The 21,682-nt window shown below is 44.7% G+C and overlaps 1 long non-coding RNA gene across 1 annotated transcript; it reads right to left on the minus strand.

The window, feature by feature from the left end:
- Nucleotides 1-3,038: 3,038 nt before the first annotated feature.
- Nucleotides 3,039-17,865, minus strand: LOC135057630 (uncharacterized). The gene is made up of 2 exons (XR_010244250.1): nucleotides 17,760-17,865; nucleotides 3,039-5,279 (listed from the first exon to the last, which is right to left on the minus strand). It is a non-coding gene; the product is annotated as an uncharacterized LOC135057630 (long non-coding RNA).
- Nucleotides 17,866-21,682: the final 3,817 nt, after the last annotated feature.

A 21,682-nucleotide genomic window follows, 5' to 3' on the forward strand; every position in this document is an offset into this window, starting at 1 on the left:
CAACATTTATCATGCCTCCGGGCGACTGGGACGAACTTACGCCACTGAGTGTCAGTGACACTGCACACCCACTACACTGCACATCACTGTCACCTTTTACATTGATTCAGCGTCCAGACATTTCTCTCCACGATATCACCCACTCTATCCGTTACATTAGCCATCCCGGGGCTTCCAGGCCGGCAGGCCAGGTGCTGTGTTGCAGAGTCAGGCCTCTGGGGATCTGGGCGCAGCTGTGGCGGGGAGGCACTTCTATGACATCATACGCAGAGGAGGTTCCGGGGCTCAGAGACTATGCGGTGCAGGGAGGGCTAAGAAAGCCTTCCGCTGCACCGCTTTCATACACATCTATGCCGGTGGCCAGAGCAGCTTTTGTCCACCTGCACCGTGGCTAGGGAGTGGAGATTGTTGATGCCGGAGGGGGCAGGCGGACTGGCAGCAGGACATCGGACGTTGCAGTAAAAGGATTTTTTCCCCCCCTATCTATAGCGCAGATACTTACGGCAGATGCAGTGGTATACCCTCCAGCTGTACCTTTTTGGCAGGTACAAACCTTTTTTTTATGGTCTGTACCGATTTTCGGCTCTCCAAACGTCCATTGTAAGTATAGGAAAAGGGGCGTGGCCACACCATTTTACCGGTGGCCAAGCCCCCTTTTCGAATTTGTATCGATTTTTATGTGTAAATTGTTGGAGGGTATGTTGCTGCAGATGCAGTGGGCCTATTTTGGGGTGTGGACCTGGAGTTGCAGCTCCATCAGCCCCATTGCTAATCCTGCTCTGGGAACACACAGCAGCCAAAGGGCAGAGCCTCCCATTGGATGTAACCTGTGTGGGAGGGCGTTTCTCACCCAATCAGCTGTTGACTGGGTGTGATAGACCTGCTGCTAACCCAATGAGAGCTCCTAGCCACGCCCAGCGTTATACACACGGGCACAGATGTTTATGTCCACTTAAAAAAAAATTGTGAAAATAATACTGCAAGGGGTGAGCAGGGGAAGATCCAGAAGAAAATGATAGGGGGGGCACCATGGAAGGGGCAAGTACATTTGCGTGCGGCTTCGGTGCATGCGCTTCCAGAAATGGGGTATGTCCCCACTACAAGGGGCAGCGTGTGAGGGGCAGGGGGCAGTGTGTGAGGGGCAGCATGTGAGATGCAGGGGGCAGCATGTAAGGGGCAGGGTGCAGGGGGCAGTGTGTGAGATGCAGGGGGCAGTGTGAGAGGGTCAGGGTGCAGGGGGCAGCGTGTGAGGGGCAGGGGGCAGCGTGTTAGGTGCAGGGGACAGCGTGTGAGGGACAGGGTATAGGGGGCAGTGTGTGAGAGGCAGGGTGCAGGGGAAAGCATGTGAGGGGCAGGGGGCAGCATGTGAGGAGCAGGGTGTGAGGGGCAGGGGGCAGCGTGTGAGGTGCAGGGGGCATCGTGTTAGGGGCAGGAGGCAGCGTGTGAGGGTCAGGGGACAAGAGGCAGCGTGTGAGGGACAGGGTATAGGGGGCAGTGTGTGAGAGGCAGGGTGCAGTGTGTGAGGGGCAGGAAGCAGTGTGCAGGGGGCTGTGTGTGTCCATGTGTAAGTGTGGGGTTGAAGAGAACTCTCATATGTGGGCTGCAGCCAGAGTAGTGAGCTGATCACAGGGACTGCCTCTCAGCAGCAAAGCTGGCCAGCCCCCCTCCTGCTTACCTAAGCCTGCTTCCTGGCACCAGTGTCCAGGCTCAGCAGCAGAGGTCGGAAGTTGTTTCTCAGCCATCATACCCGCCGCAGTCCCGCACTCTGCAGCAGCTCCGGTCTTCAAGGTTGGACTAGTACCAGCAGGAAGGATGCCGCCCACAATGCAAATACTGCAGCCGCAGCAGCGCAGTGAGAGGCAGCCAGCCTGGATATGTGGGATGCCCGGCCCCTCACTGCTCTGGCTGCCGCTGGAGTATTTGCATAGTGGGCGGGCGGCATACAGCAACTTCATAGCCGCAGCAGGACGGAGTTCAACCCACCAGCAAACCGTCACAGCATCCCGGCGTATCAATCCGCCGATGGCTGCTGCTCTCAAATGAGAAAAGGAAAAAACTGCCACAAATGACAGGGCCCCCTGTATCCGCCACTGGGGGTGAGCCATATTGGGTACATTACTTGGGCCAAGATCAGATTATAGTAAACTATGTTGTGCTGACCAAGAATTGTTTTTAAAATAAAAATTATATTTCAGACCATTCCCTATATGCAGGAGAACCAGTATGATGAATACTCCAGAATAGGCAGGCTTAGTAAAGACATCCAGAAAGGTCCGCAGACAGACATTTCTTGTTTTTACTATGGAAGCTGCCAAATCTAATTAAAACCAAACACTTGGCTGTGAATAGAAAATATATGCAATGTTCTTATGAATGCTGTACCTTGGCAACACATTAAAAACAATATCTTAAAGAGGTTCAACAGTGCAGCTGTATTATCAGATTTGTTTAATGTATAATGGTTCACCTTACAACATTTTTATCTAGATGCAATAATATTTAGTATATGTATGTTGCTTTCTTTTAGGTAATAATGATGAGGGGTCATTTTACACCTCCGCCTGTAACATGGTTTACCTTCTGTGTCACTAAGCAGAGACACACACAGAATTACCCAGCAAAATGTTCTTATGCTGTATATAAAAAACATAATTGAACTACCTTCTATATGTGAATGTTTGTGGGGGGGTTTATGATAGCCCATCAACCTTTCAACACTTGCTACTACTTAAATATTGTTTTAGCAACCTCTATATTACAGTATGTCTCAGTTTTATTAAGCCAAATTGATAGCATCATTTATTAATTCTGCTTATGGCAGCAATAGGAAATCTAGTTTCACCCTGCTTTATGGAAAAATTTCACCGGGGCAGCTCCTTGGTGATACTGCCTGGCCGCAGTAATAGTACTGTTAACACTCACCAGGCCGGTGCAGGAAGCCAACACTGACGATTCGCGCACTCAGTGGAACTGGGAGCCGAATTTCTAGATCCTCTTTGTAAAGAAAAATTGTAAAAAGTACAAATAAAGAAAAATAATTTAAAAAAATAAGAATGAATTTAATATAAGAAACACTTCACAACTTTATGAATTGAACGAAGCACAATACAAATATACACAAGAATCTGCACTCATATAAAGTATTAGCATTGAAGGTGCCCCCCAGTCTACCTTTGGTATCCCTCAACATCAGTATATTCCATGATTCTATCATATGAAATAAGTACATTTCACAATTAGCATAATATACTAATTGCAATATCACCACCACTTTAAAGAAAGAAAATAAAGTCATGTCATATCAACCAGAATTATGGGAGCTAAAAAGACATAAATGTAGGCCTCTCTGTGTAGATATGCTTACACCAAGTTTTCTTCAGTGATCCAGCATAGGGATGTCTTTACATAAATCCCCAGGCAGTGCTGCATGTCCCACCAACTGAGAAAGAGAAAAAGTGCACATACAAAAACAGTAGGGACACCTGTCATCCCCCAAATTAAATAGTATAATAAGTATAGTGTCCTTGCATTTGCAGACTACATATTGGAATGTATGAATGGTAAGTCCTAGATAAATGTATATACTGTATTACGTCAATATTAGTAATGGGTTTGCGGCACTTGGCCCCCTGGGTTGGTGCAGCAAAGCAGCTTCAGGGCATCATTATTGTAACACTTAGGGGTATATTCAATAAGTGTCGGAAGCTGCCGTCTTGTTGGAAAGACGGCAGCTTCTGAAATAATTAGGTAGGAAGGGGTAGCGACCTATTCATTAGGGGCTGTTTATTTCCGACAAGTCGGGAATTCCCGACTTGTCGGAAAACACGTGGATCGGCGGAATAGCTGCCAATCCGCGTGTTTCTGTCGGAAACGGTGCCAAATCCAACAGCCTCTAGAGTGCAAAGATAAGGGGCTGTGTCGTGTGGCCACGCCGCTAGTGTCATGTAGCCACTCCCACTAGTGGCATGTGACCACGTCCCCTGACAACGCATGACCACGCCCATTTTCTGTACTCAAAATATTTCTACTTGCACCATTGATAAACAGAGATTCTGCCCATCCATGTGTTTTTCGACTGCGGAAAACCAGCACTTCAATTGAATTATTGAAGTGTCGGAAAGTTCCAGTCATCAGCGGAAAGTGCCGGCTTTCCACCCTGTTGGAACTTCCGACCAGAATTGAATACTGCCCTTAGGCTTCATTTAGGAATAAACTTATATGTGTGATCAATCTAAATGTAAACCACACTTGGGGAGATTTATCAAACCTTGAGAGTGATAATTTGGAAAGAGATAAAGTACCAACCAATCAGCTCCTAACTGACATTTTTCCGGCTGTGTTTGAAATCTGACAGGAGCTGATTATTTGGTACTTTCTCTCCAAGGTTTAATAAATCTCCCTCATTCCGGAATCCCGACACGCAGCTACTATGCTTACGCCGGAAATGCCTACACCTGAATCCCGCCATACACCATCCTGATCGTAGTTATGTGGGGAATGTCAGTGTAAGTCTGCAAGGAGGGGGCGGGGATATGTTTATGCACCCCTGGGGATGGTTAGGGTTCGGCTGTGGGGAGGGGGATTAGATTTTGGCACCTCCGGGGAGAGTTAGGGTTAAGCTGCAGAGGGGGAGGGTTAGGCTACGGGAAGGGAGCTTTAGGGTTAGGGGGTATTGTACTAAGAATACTTACCTACCCCATCGGGTTTCTTTCCCCCGGGGTGCCGCAGCCGGTCTTCTGACTGCCGTCATCCCAAACGCTGGTAAATCATATCACGCCCAAAAAGAAGATATAGTTTCCCATATTCAGATGTAATCTAATTAAATAACTGTATTATTGATGTTTTCATAGGTATTGATTAGTTGAAGTGAGCAAGCTGAAACACCATTTCTTGCTAGCACAAATCTAAATATTGTAGATTATTATTTGAGACAGATTAATACTATTGAGGGCATAAAAACATGATTTAACTGTACCAACTCATGTTACTTTAATAGTGTATTATTATACATTTTATTGGGTTCTGACTAAGTGTCCCACAGAGTCTGCTGCTAGCTTAATTATATTCTTATTAGATCATACGGAGTGGAATCACTAAACAAAATAAATCTAATCTGAAATCAAAGAATAAAAATAAAATAAAACAAGCAAGCAAAGAAAAACAAATAAAATCTCTCAGTGTGGTTTATTATCCCTGAGCGCTGATTTCTGCTCTGGTCTTGTCTCTCCCACAGCGTTGGGGTCAGCTGTGCTCCTACAGCATCTATTCATAAGGATGGCCTGGAAGTTGAGAACATTGGGTTCAATATAATGTTAACAATCACAATCATGATTACAGAGACACCATAACGTCGACAGGTACAGCAATGTGAATGTCTGTGTCAACATTTTGCAGGTGTCAGCATGGTACATGTCAACATTTTAACTATGGGGGTAATTCCAAGTTGATCGCAGCAGGATTTTTGATAGCAATTGGGCAAAACCATGTGCACTGCAGGGGAGGCAGATATAACATGTGCAGAGAGTTAGATTTGGGTAGGGTGTGTTCAATCTGCAATCTAATTTGCACTGTAAAAATAAAGCAGCCAGTATTTACCCTGCACAGAAACAAAGTAACCCACCCAAATCTAACTCTCTCTGCAAATGTTATATCTGCCCTCCCTGCAGTGCACATGGTTTTGCCCAATTGCTATCAAAAATCCTGCTGCGATCAACTTGGAATTACCCCCTATGTTGACATTTTGACAGCCATCATCACGTTTGACGACATGATAACTACATACCGAGATCATCAAACAATAATGATTTAGAAAGGATTTTTTTTTTAAATAGCAGCAACAAAATCCATGATTTTTCCCATAGCAAAACAACTACAAATTGGAAGTGAAACAAAATGAAAAATAACCTGAAGTTTGTATGTGTATGTATTATGTATATTGGGGGTGAGATGATCACAGAGGGGGTAATTCTGAGTTGATCGCAGCAGCAAGTTTGTTAGTAGTTGGGCAAAACCATGTGCACTGCAGGGGAGGCAGATATAACATGTGCAGAAAGAGTTAGATTTGGGTGGATTATTTTGTTTCTGTGCAGGGTAAATACTAGAGATGAGCGCCTGAAATTTTTCGGGTTTTGTGTTTTGGTTTTGGGTTCGGTTCCGCGGCCGTGTTTTGGGTTCGAACGCGTTTTGGCAAAACCTCACCGAATTATTTTTGTCGGATTCGGGTGTGTTTTGGATTCGGGTGTTTTTTTCCAAAAACACTAAAAAACAGCTTAAATCATAGAATTTGGGGGTCATTTTGATCCCAAAGTATTATTAACCTCAAAAACCATAATTTACACTCATTTTCAGTCTATTCTGAATACCTCACACCTCACAATATTATTTTTAGTCCTAAAATTTGCACCGAGGTCGCTGTGTGAGTAAGATAAGCGACCCTAGTGGCCGACACAAACACCGGGCCCATCTAGGAGTGGCACTGCAGTGTCACGCAGGATGTCCCTTCCAAAAAACCCTCCCCAAACAGCACATGACGCAAAGAAAAAAAGAGGCGCAATGAGGTAGCTGTGTGAGTAAGATTAGCGACCCTAGTGGCCGACACAAACACCGGGCCCATCTAGGAGTGGCACTGCAGTGTCACGCAGGATGGCCCTTCCAAAAAACCCTCCCCAAACAGCACATGACGCAAAGAAAAAAAGAGGCGCAATGAGGTAGCTGACTGTGTGAGTAAGATTAGCGACCCTAGTGGCCGACACAAACACCGGGCACATCTAGGAGTGGCACTGCAGTGTCACGCAGGATGTCCCTTCCAAAAAACCCTCCCCAAACAGCACATGACGCAAAGAAAAAAAGAGGCGCAATGAGGTAGCTGTGTGAGTAAGATTAGCGACCCTAGTGGCCGACACAAACACCGGGCACATCTAGGAGTGGCACTGCAGTGTCACGCAGGATGTCCCTTCCAAAAAACCCTCCCCAAACAGCACATGACGCAAAGAAAAAAAGAGGCGCAATGAGGTAGCTGTGTGAGTAAGATTAGCGACCCTAGTGGCCGACACAAACACCGGGCCCATCTAGGAGTGGCACTGCAGTGTCACGCAGGATGGCCCTTCCAAAAAACCCTCCCCAAACAGCACATGACGCAAAGAAAAAAAGAGGCGCAATGAGGTAGCTGACTGTGTGAGTAAGATTAGCGACCCTAGTGGCCGACACAAACACCGGGCACATCTAGGAGTGTCACTGCAGTGTCACGCAGGATGTCCCTTCCAAAAAACCCTCCCCAAACAGCACATGACGCAAAGAAAAAAAGAGGCGCAATGAGGTAGCTGTGTGAGTAAGATTAGCGACCCTAGTGGCCGACACAAACACCGGGCACATCTAGGAGTGGCACTGCAGTGTCACGCAGGATGTCCCTTCCAAAAAACCCTCCCCAAACAGCACATGACGCAAAGAAAAAAAGAGGCGCAATGAGGTAGCTGTGTGAGTAAGATTAGCGACCCTAGTGGCCGACACAAACACCGGGCCCATCTAGGAGTGGCACTGCAGTGTCACGCAGGATGTCCCTTCCAAAAAACCCTCCCCAATCAGCACATGATGCAAAGAAAAAGAAAAGAAAAAAGAGGTGCAAGATGGAATTATCCTTGGGCCCTCCCACCCACCCTTATGTTGTATAAACAAAACAGGACATGCACACTTTAACCAACCCATCATTTCAGTGACAGGGTCTGCCACACGACTGTGACTGATATGACGGGTTGGTTTGGACCCCCCCCAAAAAAGAAGCAATTAATCTCTCCTTGCACAAACTGGCTCTACAGAGGCAAGATGTCCACCTCATCTTCACCCTCTGATATATCACCGTGTACATCCCCCTCCTCACAGATTATCAATTCGTCCCCACTGGAATCCACCATCTCAGCTCCCTGTGTACTTTGTGGAGGCAATTGCTGCTGGTCAATGTCTCCGCGGAGGAATTGATTATAATTCATTTTAATGAACATCATCTTCTCCACATTTTCTGGATGTAACCTCGTACGCCGATTGCTGACAAGGTGAGCGGCGGCACTAAACACTCTTTCGGAGTACACACTTGTGGGAGGGCAACTTAGGTAGAATAAAGCCAGTTTGTGCAAGGGCCTCCAAATTGCCTCTTTTTCCTGCCAGTATAAGTACGGACTGTGTGACGTGCCTACTTGGATGCGGTCACTCATATAATCCTCCACCATTCTATCAATGTTGAGAGAATCATATGCAGTGACAGTAGACGACATGTCCATAATCGTTGTCAGGTCCTTCAGTCCGGACCAGATGTCAGCATCAGCAGTCGCTCCAGACTGCCCTGCATCACCGCCAGCGGGTGGGCTCGGAATTCTGAGCCTTTTCCTCGCACCCCCAGTTGCGGGAGAATGTGAAGGAGGAGATGTTGACAGGTCGCGTTCCGCTTGACTTGACAATTTTGTCACCAGCAGGTCTTTCAACCCCAGCAGACCTGTGTCTGCTGGAAAGAGAGATCCAAGGTAGGCTTTAAATCTAGGATCGAGCACGGTGGCCAAAATGTAGTGCTCTGATTTCAACAGATTGACCACCCGTGAATCCTTGTTAAGCGAATTAAGGGCTGCATCCACAAGTCCCACATGCCTAGCGGAATCACTCCGTGTTAGCTCCTTCTTCAATGCCTCCAGCTTCTTCTGCAAAAGCCTGATGAGGGGAATGACCTGACTCAGGCTGGCAGTGTCTGAACTGACTTCACGTGTGGCAAGTTCAAAGGGCATCAGAACCTTGCACAACGTTGAAATCATTCTCCACTGCACTTGAGACAGGTGCATTCCATCTCCTATATCGTGCTCAATTGTATAGGCTTGAATGGCCTTTTGCTGCTCCTCCAACCTCTGAAGCATATAGAGGGTTGAATTCCACCTCGTTACCACTTCTTGCTTCAGATGATGGCAGGGCAGGTTCAGTAGTTTTTGGTGGTGCTCCAGTCTTCTGTACGTGGTGCCTGTACGCCGAAAGTGTCCCGCAATTTTTCTGGCCACCGACAGCATCTCTTGCACGCCCCTGTCGTTTTTTAAAAAATTCTGCACCACCAAATTCAAGGTATGTGCAAAACATGGGACGTGCTGGAATTTGCCCATATTTAATGCACACACAATATTGCTGGCGTTGTCCGATGCCACAAATCCACAGGAGAGTCCAATTGGGGTAAGCCATTCCGCGATGATCTTCCTCAGTTGCCGTAAGAGGTTTTCAGCTGTGTGCGTATTCTGGAAAGCGGTGATACAAAGCGTAGCCTGCCTAGGAAAGAGTTGGCGTTTGCGAGATGCTGCTACTGGTGCCGCCGCTGCTGTTCTTGCGGCGGGAGTCCATACATCTACCCAGTGGGCTGTCACAGTCATATAGTCCTGACCCTGCCCTGCTCCACTTGTCCACATGTCCGTGGTTAAGTGGACATTGGGTACAACTGCATTTTTTAGGACACTGGTGAGTCTTTTTCTGACGTCCGTGTACATTCTCGGTATCGCCTGCCTAGAGAAGTGGAACCTAGATGGTATTTGGTAACGGGGGCACACTGCCTCAATAAATTGTCTAGTTCCCTGTGAACTAACGGCGGATACCGGACGCACGTCTAACACCAACATAGTTGTCAAGGACTCAGTTATCCGCTTTGCAGTAGGATGACTGCTGTGATATTTCATCTTCCTCGCAAAGGACTGTTGAACAGTCAATTGCTTACTGGAAGTAGTACAAGTGGGCTTACGACTTCCCCTCTGGGATGACCATCGACTCCCAGCGGCAACAACAGCAGCGCCAGCAGCAGTAGGCGTTACACGCAAGGATGCATCGGAGGAATCCCAGGCAGGAGAGGACTCGTCAGACTTGCCAGTGACATGGCCTGCAGGACTATTGGCATTCCTGGGGAAGGAGGAAATTGACACTGAGGGAGTTGGTGGGGTGGTTTGCGTGAGCTTGGTTACAAGAGGAAGGGATTTACTGGTCAGTGGACTGCTTCCGCTGTCACCCAAAGTTTTTGAACTTGTCACTGACTTATTATGAATGCGCTGCAGGTGACGTATAAGGGAGGATGTTCCGAGGTGGTTAACGTCCTTACCCCTACTTATTACAGCTTGACAAAGGGAACACACGGCTTGACACCTGTTGTCCACATTTCTGGTGAAATACCTCCACACCGAAGAGCTGATTTTTTTGGTATTTTCACCTGGCATGTCAACGGCCATATTCCTCCCACGGACAACAGGTGTCTCCCCGGGTGCCTGACTTAAACAAACCACCTCACCATCAGAATCCTCCTGGTCAATTTCCTCCCCAGCGCCAGCAACACCCATATCCTCCTCATCCTGGTGTACTTCAACACTGACATCTTCAATCTGACTATCAGGAACTGGACTGCGGGTGCTCCTTCCAGCACTTGCAGGGGGCATGCAAATAGTGGAAGGCGCATGCTCTTCACGTCCAGTGTTGGGAAGGTCAGGCATCGCAAACGACACAATTGGACTCTCCTTGTGGATTTGGGATTTCAAAGAACGCACAGTTCTTTGCGGTGCTTTTGCCAGCTTGAGTCTTTTCAGTTTTCTAGCGAGAGGCTGAGTGCTTCCATCCTCATGTGAAGCTGAACCACTAGCCATGAACATAGGCCAGGGCCTCAGCCGTTCATTGCCACTCCATGTGGTAAATGGCATATTGGCAAGTTTACGCTTCTCCTCCGACAATTTTATTTTAGGTTTTGGAGTCCTTTTTTTTATGATATTTGGTGTTTTGGATTTGACATGCTCTGTACTATGACATTGGGCATCGGCCTTGGCAGACGACGTTGCTGGCATTTCATCGTCTCGGCCATGACTAGTGGCAGCAGCTTCAGCACGAGGTGGAAGTGGATCTTGATCTTTCCCTAATTTTGGAACCTCAACTTTTTTGTTCTCCATATTTTATAGGCAGAACTAAAAGGCACCTCAGGTAAACAATGGAGATGGATGGATTGGATACTAGTATACAATTATGGACGGACTGCCACGGTTAGGTGGTATAAAAAAACCACGGTTAGATGGTATATAATACAATTATGGATGGACGGACTGCCTGCCGAGTGCCGACACAGAGGTAGCCACAGCCGTGAACTACCGCACTGTACACTGGTTGATAAAGAGATAGTAGTATACTCGTAACAACTAGTATGACGACGGTATAAAGAATGAAAAAAAAACCACGGTTAGGTGGTATATATTATAATACAATTATGGTTGGACGGACTGCCTGCCGAGTGCCGACACAGAGGTAGCCACAGCCGTGAACTACCGCACTGTACACTGGTTGATAAAGAGATAGTAGTATACTCGTAACAACTAGTATGACGACGGTATAAAGAATGAAAAAAAAACCACGGTTAGGTGGTATATATTATAATACAATTATGGTTGGACGGACTGCCTGCCGAGTGCCGACACAGAGGTAGCCACAGCCGTGAACTACCGCACTGTACACTGGTTGATAAAGAGATAGTAGTATACTCGTAACAACTAGTATGACGACGGTATAAAGAATGAAAAAAAAACCACGGTTAGGTGGTATATAATACAATTATGGTTGGACGGACTGCCTGCCGAGTGCCGACACAGAGGTAGCCACAGCCGTGAACTACCGCACTGTACACTGGTTGATAAAGAGATAGTAGTATACTCGTAACAACTAGTATGACGACGGTATAAAGAATGAAAAAAAAACCACGGTTAGGTGGTATATATTATAATACAATTATGGATGGACGGACTGCCTGCCGAGTGCCGACACAGAGGTAGCCACAGCCGTGAACTACCGCACTGTACACTGGTTGATAAAGAGATAGTAGTATACTCGTAACAACTAGTATGACGACGGTATAAAGAATGAAAAAAAAAACACGGTTAGGTGGTATATATTATAATACAATTATGGTTGGACGGACTGCCTGCCGAGTGCCGACACAGAGGTAGCCACAGCCGTGAACTACCGCACTGTACACTGGTTGATAAAGAGATAGTAGTATACTCGTAACAACTAGTATGACGACGGTATAAAGAATGAAAAAAAAACCACGGTTAGGTGGTATATATTATAATACAATTATGGTTGGACGGACTGCCTGCCGAGTGCCGACACAGAGGTAGCCACAGCCGTGAACTACCGCACTGTACACTGGTTGATAAAGAGATAGTAGTATACTCGTAACAACTAGTATGACGACGGTATAAAGAATGAAAAAAAAACCACGGTTAGGTGGTATATATTATAATACAATTATGGATGGACGGACTGCCTGCCGAGTGCCGACACAGAGGTAGCCACAGCCGTGAACTACCGCACTGTACACTGGTTGATAAAGAGATAGTAGTATACTCGTAACAACTAGTATGACGACGGTATAAAGAATGAAAAAAAAACCACGGTTAGGTGGTATATATTATAATACAATTATGGATGGACGGACTGCCTGCCGAGTGCCGACACAGAGGTAGCCACAGCCGTGAACTACCGCACTGTACACTGGTTGATAAAGAGATAGTAGTATACTCGTAACAACTAGTATGACGACGGTATAAAGAATGAAAAAAAAACCACGGTTAGGTGGTATATATTATAATACAATTATGGTTGGACGGACTGCCTGCCGAGTGCCGACACAGAGGTAGCCACAGCCGTGAACTACCGCACTGTACTGTGTCTGCTGCTAATATAGACTGGTTGATAAAGAGATAGTATACAATACTACTAATATACTGGTGGTCAGGCACTGGTCACCACTAGTCGCACTGGCAGTGGCACTCCTGCAGCAAAAGTGTGCACTGTTTAATTTTAATATAATATTATTTATCATGTACTCCTGGCTCCTGCTATAACAACCTGCAGTGCTCCCCAGTCTCCCCCACAATTATAAGCTTTATATACAATACATTGATGTGCAGCACACTGGGCTGAGCAGTGCACACAGACTGAGTCACTGTGTGACTGTGTATCGTTTTTTTCAGGCAGAGAACGGATATATTAAATAAAACAAACAACTGCACTGTCTCTGGTGGTCACTGGTCACTGTGGTCGTCAGTCACTAAACTCTGTCTGCACTCTCTTCTAATCTACAGTATCACAGCAATCTCTCTCTCTCTCTCTTCTAAATCTAATCTAAATGGAGAGGACGCCAGCCACGTCCTCTCCCTATCAATCTCAATGCACGTGTGAAAATGGCGGCGACGCGCGGCTCCTTATATAGAATCCGAGTCTCGCGAGAATCCGACAGCGTCATGATGACGTTCGGGCGCGCTCGGGTTAACCGAGCAAGGCGGGAAGATCCGAGTCGCTCGGACCCGTGAAAAAAAAAGTGAAGTTCGTGCGGGTTCGGATTCAAAGAAACCGAACCCGCTCATCTCTAGTAAATACTGGCTGCTTTATTTTTACACTGCAATTTAGATTTCAGTTTGAACTCACCACACCCAAATCTAACTGTCTCTGCACATGTTATATCTGCCACACCTGCAGTGAAAATGGTTTTGCCCAACTGCTAACAAATTTGCTGCTGCGATCAACTCGGAATTACCCCCAGAGTCAGATCTAGGTTTGTGTGGGGCCTTAAGCAACAACAAAATAGATTTTACAAGTTTAGTAGAGATACTTAAAACATAATAATTCTTGTAATTTATCTATTCTAACTACTAACCCAACTTACCTTCTTTATAAGGCATTTTGAGTTTAATGTATTTAGATAGTGTTTACAACGATACTATTGAATTGTCAATGTATAATACAATTATATTATCCTTTACAATTTAAAAAAAATATATACTGTATATGTCTCATCCTCTGTTACCCTCTGTCACATGGGATCCGGACTGAAGATCGACAGTGCCTAGGTCGACAATGTTTAGGTCGACCACTATAGGTCGACAGTCGGTAGGTCGACATGTTTTCAAAGTTGACTTGTTCTAGGTCGACAGGGCAAAAGGTCGACATGAGTTTTTCCTTCTTTTTTTTTTAACTTTTTCATACTTAACGATCCACGCGGACTACGACTGGGAATAGTAACCTGTGCCGAGCGCAGCTGTAGTGGAGCGAGGCACCTTGCCCGAAGCATGGTGAGCGAAGCGAGCCATGCTAGGGGACACGGTGCACTAATTGGGGTTCCCGGTCACTGTACGGAGAAAACAACACCAAAAAAACATGAAAAACTCATGTCAACCCTTTGACCTGTCGACCTAGAACATGTCAACCTAGAAACCCTGTCGACCTAGTGACTGTCGACCTATAATGGTTGACCTAAACATTGTCGACCTAGACACTGTCGATCTAATGATCCACAGCCCTGTCACATCACATAATTATCAGAATGTGCTCCAGACACACACACATATACACAGACACACATAGCATGCTTACCCACTTGGCTGCCCCCTCCTCAGAAAGGGGCAGCCCAGATGGCGCATAGGGTGTGCGGCTGGCACAAAGGTGGGCTGTTTGAATGGGGTGGTTGCATCGTCGTAGGGCTATGACGACACAATTCAGCACAAATAACTTCACTGGGTCCCCTCCACTCACCCAACTGTACTTTGTTGTGGGAGGCCGAGGCGGGGAATGCGGAAGACTTGCCCACTTTTCCGTAGGGCTGGGAGCACCACTCGATTTTCAGGAGCCTCCCGGCCATACCAGCAGGGTAGGCAGGTATGACAAAGGGCTGTTGAGGGCAGACAGTCCCCCTGGGTACTCGGGGTGAACTCCTCCCAAAAAAAAAGGAAAACTATTATGCTTGCTTACACTTGTCCCCCTGAGCAATGCTGCAAATGGGGGACAACGTCAGTAATTGTCATAATGTGCTCACCCTCCACTTTCAGTGATCATTAAAATTTAATTATTATAATGTACTCCTCAGCTTCCCCATCAGGAATTATCATAATGTTCTCCTCACCCTTCCATTAGTAATTATCAGAATGTGCTCCTCGCCTATAGTTGGTAATTATCATAATGTAATCTTCCTAATCAGTAATTATCACAATTATCATAATGTACTCCAGACACCTCTATGCCATTGTTTTTTTTCCTTGTGCTTTTCGCCTATTCTCCTGTATGTTCTGTAATGTACCCTTCATCCTCCACCATCCCCATCACTGACTACAATAAAGTGCTACAAATACTCAAATAACCCCTCTAGGCTGTGATTACCATTAATCCCCCTATCTGTATGCACCTTACTATGCTCACCGATCCAAACACGTTCTTACCTACAGTAAGTGGCGTGATTTTTCTGTTCTTCTTTTCTCTCTAATGGGGAGATTTATTAACACTTGAAAGAGAACAGGTAAAGTTGTCGCCCTTAGCAACCAATTCGATTTTTGCTATAATTTTATAGCATGTACTAAACAAAGGATGGGTAGAAACTGATTGGACACCATCTTACTTGTCATCTTAAGAAGGTTTGATAAATCTCTCCCCTAATCTCAGCTCTTCTGGCAGATAGCTTTGTGTCATCACATCTGTGATGCTGCCAGGAGCCGGTTGCTGCTAGGGAAGAGAGATCCAGGCCCCTGGAAAAGTTGTCACCCAAACAAAACCGCTGTTCAGATCTGACACTGGTATTTGTGCCGTGGGACCCCAGCTTGGTGCATCCCTGTTCAGGAGATAACAGGATTTTGTGGGTCAGTCCAACACTGCCTGCCAGCATCTGCCACGGTGCCCCTTCTCCACTGGCTCCCAGGACACATGTCCCACCCGTGTTATACCACTGCCCACCAGAGGCAGTCCTTCTGACTACAGGCTGGCCCGGCAAGTTCACATAATGACAAGACCTGGCACTGTCCTCCGAAGAGGAGAAGGAACTTTAGGTGTTGATGTTATGGATTCTCCCTTTGCTGGTCAGCACATTACACTACACCATCCCTAGCTTACATAAAGTATAGGATCTGGTTCTAATTCAAATACATCTGTGGCCTCTCTTCTGTTCAGCCATGGCAGCAAGTTTACTATCCTATGCTGATGTGTCGATCTGTTAACTATGCCAATTATAATGTGCTCCTCAACTTCCCCTACTACCCGCACCCCCTGGCAGTAATTATCATAATGTGCTCCTCAGACCCAATCAGTAATTATTATATTGTGGTTAATTTCAAATTAAATATGCATGAAATGCTTAATGAATCTGTAGGAGTCTTTAATGCAAATTCCATGCATAAAAAAACATCTAAATTGCAATTGTAAAGAAGCTGCTTAGACTAAGTAGACAAGTAGGCTTGCTGAAGATGCTCAACATTACAAACAATTACCAGTATGAAGCTAATGATTCAGTATAAATAATGATACAAATTCCTGTATTAACCATAAGCCAATATAAAATGATATATTCAGGCAGCTCAATTACATTATCTCTGGTGAGTAACTTGTTATGTAGAACTTTGAAACAACAAATGCTTTATGCTGATGCAACAATAAGCACCTGCGAAATAACAGTTCTTGTCTGGTTGGCCTTCAGTATTTCACTGGAGAAGGAACACACAGGCAGCAGCTGTATGGTTAGGAGTGTGAGATATGCACATGAACTTTCTAACATACAAAATAAACTCCAGTTTGAGTCTCTTTAGTAATATAAAATGGTAGCTGCTCAATCAGCTTTTCAGGAGCATGAAAGGCATAGGTTATTCTAAACACGAAAAAGAGAAAAAGTATCAGCAAGAAGACTTGAACACTACATGATAACTGAAATTCAGAAATCTCAGTTGCATATAATTGCAAAGATATGGTTAAGCCACAAGGCCTTGTCAAGGCTTCTCTGATCCAATCGAACCCCCCCCCCCCCCCCATGGTTGTAAGGTTACCTTGAATGTATCCCCAAATAAATTAGGTTAGACACGAATAGATATTCAAGGCAGACAGCAGATTATAAAGTCTCTTTATTAAGGAATTTTGCTTCAAAGCTCCAAGGGAACCCAATGTGGATTATGCTTACACACAGAGGCATAACTAGGGTATTTGGAGCCCAGGGCAAAAGAAAAAATGGCTACCCCCCCCAAAAAGAAAAAATAAGTCTATAGTGCAAGATGGAACTACAGATACAATTTTTGGGGGCTATAGGCATCTTACTATGTTAAATACAAACAATCTTACAGTATGAAAGTTTATTGTTGCATTTATAAATAAAACATGTCAATGACATTAAACATTACAAATTGTGAGTTACCAATAAACATTTTAAATATACAGATGGAGCCTCGCTCATCTAGCCTTCTCTGTTGCGCCTAGGTGCACCAAGGTTTATTAGCATAAACCTTTCATCTATTGTTCTCAGCTGCAATACAATACAGAGAGAACAATACAGCAGGGGATTAAGTCATTACAGCAGGGGATTAAGTCACTATAGCAGGGGATTAAGTCCGACAGCACTGGCTCAAATAATCCTAAAAAAGGGATAGATGAGCAGGGCTCCACCTGTATATATATATATATATATATAATACACATATATCTATACACACACTAGTATATATTACATGTTTAGGCCCCACCCAATATGATCAGTAATATTGTACCCAGTACTGTGTGTGTTTATAACCACTGACAAACATATATACAACCTAAGCATTATCGGCCCTAAAAGTCTGACAGTGTACATTAAATTAACAGTTGGAGGACTGAGAAAGTGATATAGTACAGTATGTCAACTAGAGAGAGCTTGAGTACAAACTCTAGACAGATTAACAATTACTACCCCTTATGCTGTGATGTGGCATAGAGGCATTTACCTTGCACATAGTCTCTGAGGATCTCAGCTGTGAGAAGGTTCTGGATTCTGATGTCTTGCGGTGTCGAATGATGACCCTCGCAGAGGTGGAGGTCGTACAGCAGGCAAGAACTAAAGATAAAAAAAGGTGCTTAAATGGAACGCGTGGACGACACTTTCTAGGACATTAAATGTCTCAGTGTACCTAAAGGGATAGAAAAGGAGCTGGAGTTGCTATCTTTTATATAGACATGGGGTGGACAACAGACAGCCATCCAGCTACTGTGGAACTATACATCACAGCATGCCCTGACCAATTTTGCCATCACAACTAACTAAAACTGAGGAAGGGTATGCTGAGAGATATAGTTCAATGCAGCTGAAGGGCTTATTGCCCACCCCTGATCTAGACAGATTAACAATGACTGTGACTACCCTCCCCCCTATGGTGTCATGTGGCATAGAGACACTTAGCTTGCACACAGTCTCTGAGGATCTCAGCTGTGAAAAGATTCTGGATTCTAATGTCTTGCGGCGTCGAATGTTGACCCTCGCAGGAGTGGAGGTCGTATAGCAGGCAAGACAAAGATAAAATGAGGGGAAAAATGCTTAAATGGGACTCAGACGACACGTTCTAGGACATTAAGGGGCAGATGTATTAAGACTGGAGAAGTGACAAAGCAGTGATAAATAGAAAGTGATAATGTATCAGCCAATGATTATGGGTTTGAAAAATGAGAGCTAGGAACTGATTGGCTGGTGCGTTATCACCTTCCACTTATAGCTGCTTTATCGCTGCTTTATCACTTTTCCAGGCTTAATACATCTGCCCTTAGATGTCTCAGTGTACCTAAAGGAAGGGATAGAAAAGGAGCTGGAGTTGCTATCCTCTATCTAGACCAGGGGTGGACAACAGACGGTAATCCAGCTACTGTGGTACTATACATCCCAGCATGCCCTGGCCAATTTTTCCATCACAACCTACTAAAACTGAGGCAGGGCATGCTGGGAGGTATAGTTCAAGACAGCTGAAGGGATTCTTATTGCCCACCCCTGATCTAGACAGATTAACAATGACTGGGACCACCCTTCCCATTGCAATGTAGCTAAACAAAGGTATCCAAATTACTAGAGATGCTAAAACTCTGTAGATAAGAGGTCATTTATAAACTAAGCAAGGCCCGGGCTGTGTTTTCCTCCAATTAAAGTGGGCACAGGTTATTTTGTTTTTAATATATATAAAAAAGGACTAGGTGTCTATATTCATTAACTAAGACAGTAGGCCTGGCTTTTTTATTTAACTGCAGCAGGCCTGGGAGTAGGGGGGTGGTTATTCAACTAAAGCAGGCCTGGGGGTGGGGGGTTTGGTTTATCCAACTAAAGCAGGCCTGGGGGTAGGGGTGGTATTCATCTAAAGCAGGCATGGGAGTAGGGGGGGTATTAAACTAAACCAGGCCTGGGGGTAGGGGGGTTATTCAACTAAAGCAGGCATGGGGGTAGGGGGGTTGTCAAAGTCGAAAATATTGCAGTACACACATCACGTACAAACCACACACACATGCCCGCTGCGCGGGCACTTGTTCCGCCATGCGTGCACATATCCGCAAATTGCGTATGGTCGCACCCGCGGTCCAGTGCATTAGAGCGTGGTATGAGTAATTACAGTGGACTTTGTACTCTCATGGAAAAGCCACAAAGATATATCATAGATCTAATATATATATTGTAAAAATCCCACACCGTCTGATCTTTCTTCTAAATAGCATGAAGGTCAGTCACACATAAATTAAAACTCCCAGAGACTAAAATACAATGGCCTTATTTACACTAAGCTTTGAAATTCTATGAAGAAGGCAAACACCTTTGTTTACTAGGAGAGCCGAGTTTCTATTTTAAACAATGAGTACTGGATTGTCATTGTCTCACCTGAAGGCAAAAACAAACGAAGAGACAATACCCAGGAACCGAAGCTGTTTAAGAAAATCAATTAACAATAGCTAACCAAAACACAAGACCAGACAGTTAGAAATCTAAGATATTAACATTCATAGTCTAAAACTCATGGAGATGTGGGTGTTTATATATATATATATATATATAAAATTCCTAACAAATTGTAATAGCAGGAGTATGTGTGTATGTGTATATACATACATATATATATATATATATATGAGTATATGGATATATGTGGATATATGTATATATTGAGGATTGAAATAGATAATCATATCATGTGTGGGATCATATTGTTCAGAGTCACGTAAACATTAATCTGGTGGGAATAAGAACATTATTATATATTACCTCATTAAGTTATTAATAATACCAGATTTATGTATGATTAATGTGATGGGTTTAACTGGTCATGGGGCGGGAACTCAGATGTTAACAACAAAAACCACATCTCAAGTCCTAGCCATCGCCCACTTCTTGAACTGACCAATGGTCCCCGGTGCACAGGATATGTCCCACCCCCGAACCAATGGAAGAAGAGCACACAGTGTCTATTGTATTATGTTTTGATCTACTGAATAAAGAGCGAGCTGCAGGCCAGGTCACTATCACAGACTCTGAACGCTATCTACCTGATGAGCGGAGGACTGGTCCAGGTTGCGCAAGCAAATATTCTCACGTATGTACATTGACTGTAGCCATTATTCTGTTGTAGATTTATCTTGTTAGCCTTGTAGTGTATAATGTGTATTGTTATCCCCTTTCAAATAATCCACTGTGGCGTTAGAACCCAGCGGTTAACTACAAATCGGTGTTGTGTCCTCATTTCCCTGCTAAGGTTTAAAGCGTATTACATTACCTAACTGTATAAGGTAAACTTTAAAAGTGTATTGATAAGGTGTGTACGCGCTGCGGGTACTTTGTACCGTCAGCGCTACATAAGGTTTAAGGTGTAACATCATTGCAGTGCTTTGCTGCATAAGGTTTAAAGTGTAATCATATCATTGCATTGTATTACGAATAAGGTTTAAAGTATATCAATTGAGTGTGTACACGCTGTGTGTACTTTGTACCCCCAGCGTGGCGTTTGTACGCAAAGTACGTACACGGTGCGGGACTCTGTACGCAAATAGCGTACGAAGTACGTAGCGTGAGTATTAAGTCTAGCGGCCGCAGTGGCTCCATGGTAAAGGTGTGATTTAAGGTATAGCTTTGTGTTTTAAGGTAATATCGACATTATCAATTGGGGACATCGTCTGGTTTTTCCTCATACCCACAACCTAGCAGGTGATAGCAGACTTTATCTATCAGCAAAGGGCGGACAGGTATCCTACGTAAGCCTTTTCCTGGCCGTAGAATACACTGGTAAACCCTATCTCAATTGCTGATAAGATAAGCGTCTGCTCTGCATGGTTTGTAGGGATGCTGGTGGGATCCGTAAGGTAAATACGCAAAGCTATTTTAAAAAAATCTGTGAATTTCTGTTTGGCGCCAAATGCGCACACAACACACGCATACACCTGTACTTTGTACTTTGTATACCTGCTCGCATTGTTGCCATAAGTAGTGATTATTAGATTCATTTTGACCTGTGCTGAGAAATTTGTTGCTATTTAGTTAAAACATAGACTAGATATTAAGGAAGTAAAACGTAAAACACAAATACAGTCTGGCCTAGTTAAACAGGTTTATACAGAAAGATACTGTGTTGTGTTAAGTAAACGATTATAGGTAATATCGCTTACATTTATAGAAGTGTGGGATTTGTACTACTGCAGACGTACGGTCTTTGTACACGTGTCTCGGATAAAGTACGGTACTGCGTACGCAACGTGAAGACATACGCACGGTCACGTGTTTACGCAAAGTGCGTAAAGGTACGGCCGCTAAGTACAAATTACACAATAGCATTGTTTAGTTTAGGCGCGGGACGGTAGCCACACGATAATAGCACAAATTGCTCAGTGTCCAAGATTTAGTTTAAACAAA

Source organism: Pseudophryne corroboree, chromosome 3 (assembly GCF_028390025.1).
Source record: "Pseudophryne corroboree isolate aPseCor3 chromosome 3, aPseCor3.hap2, whole genome shotgun sequence".
Taxonomy (NCBI): Eukaryota; Metazoa; Chordata; class Amphibia; order Anura; family Myobatrachidae; genus Pseudophryne; species Pseudophryne corroboree.